We start from the raw sequence: 3,097 nt of genomic DNA, 5'->3' as shown, positions 1-3,097 counted from the left end.
AGCTGTCTTTTTTTTTTTTTTGAAAATTCAAAATTAGGTTTCGTTTAAACTTCATTTAGCAGTCTACAGAGCTAAATCTCTTAGGGTTTATAATCTTTCCAAGTAACTTTTTATTTCCTGGTTTTGAACTAGAACAGATTTCATGAAAATCTTTCAAGAATAGTCCCAGTAGGGACATCTAGAGGGTAATTAGAAGAATTGTATTAACTTCTCGCTCTTGCTTTTTAAAAACTTTAGACTCAAGTACTTTAAAAATTGTTTAAAATCATTATTTATCTTTTGTTTTAAAATCACTGTCACTTCTGAATATACTCCTTTTCCTTCCCCTACCTCACAAACTGTTTCTTGTAAAAAAAAAAAATTTAAAGTGAAGGAGGGGGAAAGATCTTTAGTAAAACCAGATTCATTTTTTTCAACTCCTCTAAAGCCAACTTTGATCATTTCCATGTGATAACTAGTCTTCTTGCCTCTGGTGTGACTTCTCCCTGCCCCCTGATTTATCTTACATACCTTTGTAAGATTAATCTTATTAAAGCAGGACTAATCTTACTTTCCTGCTCACTCTTTCAGTGGTTTTCTGTTGTCTGCAGGAATAAGGTATAGGTTCTTTACATGGTATTTAAGCCTCTGTAATCTGGCTCCAGTATGCCTTTCCAGCTCTCTCATTCCCATTGATCTATGTATATTCCAACCAGTTTACACTGTCTTTCTTGAATGTGTTCTATATTTTTCTGACTCTGCCTTTATTTTAAGCAAACTATTCTTTGTTTCATCTTATTTGTCTCCCCTCCCCCCTTACATATTCCTGCTACTTGGTCCTAGATTGCCCTCCTTATATAAAGAGAAATGAGCTCTTTTCAGGAAGGGCAGTTAGTGAGTGAAAGGACTTAGCTGTGGACCAGGCCTGTGGACTAGCTGATAAGAGAACTCCTATCATACACCACACTGCTTCATTTTAATTAATATTTTGGGGGAGGGAGAGTGGGTGGGAAAAATGAGGCCTTTTAGAAGATCCTTCAGGAAAAAATCAAGGTTGGAGAAGGGACATGCAGGTAAAATCTGTAAAAGAAATGATAAAGCTGTAAGGAAGAGAATGAATTAAATGAATGTCCCTTAGAGAGTTCCCACAAATGAATGCTTGAGTTAGAGCAGTTGGGTTGGGCAGGGAGGATTCCAAAATCTTACCTGGAAGGAGGGAATGTCTTTATTTTAAGTAATAAAAATAAAATTTGAAAATAAGGGACTGGGGAAGGGGTCAAGGTTGCGGGAGATAGAGATCAGATTAGGGTAGGCAAAACAAAATGGGAAGAGCAGTGGGCTGGTTTAAAAGAAGAAAGAAAATAAATTTATCGGAGTGCAAAATTATAATCCTGAATATGCCTGGATGAAGCCCTGGAGTGAAAAAGAATAGGAGAACTGATGAGCAGTTTGCTGCATCCAAGGAACAGTAGAACATAGAGTGAAAAATATGGAATTAGAACAGAACTGTTGAAAGTGTAATGTCTGATAAGGGGACAAAAGTTGGTGATGTCAGCGGATAAATGGTAAAGCTGCATGTTGCTGGGCTCCACAAATGACCCAAACTGCAGTAATTGAGAAAAGTCAGCATTCAGACATGTAATCCCCCCCTCTGTTGAAAGAACAATGTCTTGTCTTCTGTCATCTGGAACCAATGTTAATCATTGAAATTAAACTGAGACCATCTGACTTTCAGTGTTTTCATTTGTTATTGTAATTGTCATGGTTCTGCTTTGGGGGGGAGGCAGCTTGGTGGCACAGTGGATACAGTACCAGGCCTGGAATCCAGAGTTCAAATGTGGCTTCAGACACTTAAGCTGTAGGACCCTGAGCAAGTCACTTAACCCTGTTTACCTCAGTTTCCTCATCTGTAAAGTGAGCGGGAGAAGAAAATAGCAAACCACTCTAGTATCTTTGCCAAGAAAACCCCAAATGAGGTCACGAAGAGTTGGACATGACTGAAACAACAAAATCAATACTCCACCAGGATCCTTATGTATGGTTTAATGGCCCCCATTTTTGTTTGAATTTGACACCCCGGATTGAGGCAACCTGGAGATCCACAGATTCCCAAGGGTTGGACTCAGACTGGAAGGAATCTATGAATTTGGGGGGTGGGGAGGGGCACAGGCCCTCTAACTTATATTTAGCATTTCCTTCAGTTATGAATGAGTAACAAACCCAGGTAACCTTAGGCTTCTCCAGCATACCGAAGAAGTTCATGACACGGAAGCCCCAATCAAGTCAAACCTCATCTCTTCATAGACAGTGACAAAGAGGCTCGGAGAGGTTGACTTGCCAAAGTAACTTGGGAAATAGATTAGCAAATGTGTGTCTCAAACCCGGGTTCACTCACTTCAAATTTAGTGTTTGGATGTTTAATGATAGTGGGCAAATAAAAACAGAACCCACTTCCTAGCTCATGCCAGATACACACACATAGTACAGATTTTAGAAGCATAGGTCAGTGGTTTGATCTGTGTGAGAAAGGATTTTAAAGAATTCCCAGAGCCCAAGTGTAGGAAACAGGCCAGCTTGAATGCAAGACCATCAAGGCCAAGGGACAGGGTTTCTGTCTTTGTATCCTGGTACCCGGCCCACAGTCTTGTATATAGTAGGTGCTAAAAAATGCCTAATTAGCAGGTTTCTGAAGTGTACACAGTTCTGTGACAGCTGACATCTGAGTTCCTAAAGAGACCTAGGACATCCAGGCCTGCTGCAGTTGTGTTACCCTGGGCACACAGATTTCCTTGTGTCTCACTAGTAGGTCTGTGCCTGCTCTTTCTGATGGATACTATATCTATTGGTGGGAGAGTGTGACACAGGTTTCTAGGCAGACTGCTACGTTATGGTTATTATAGCTTTTGCCTTTTTGTTTAGTAAATGTTTCATGATTAACAGTTAGTGGTATATAGTGGTATATTGCCAGCCACCTGGAGACTGGCCATCAGCTGGTGCTAAAGAGTAGTATATCTCTGGCTAATGTTTAAATGGGAATCACCCTAGTCAGGGCTTAGGCGCTATGGTTGTGATAAACAGTTTTCCGGCCTGCTGCACCCCCTTTCTCCTCCCCTTAAAC

The sequence above is a fragment of the Trichosurus vulpecula genome, chromosome 6, assembly GCF_011100635.1.
Source record: "Trichosurus vulpecula isolate mTriVul1 chromosome 6, mTriVul1.pri, whole genome shotgun sequence".
Taxonomy (NCBI): Eukaryota; Metazoa; Chordata; class Mammalia; order Diprotodontia; family Phalangeridae; genus Trichosurus; species Trichosurus vulpecula.
The sequence above is the reverse complement of the archived record's forward strand: the minus strand, read 5'-3'. Positions refer to the sequence as shown.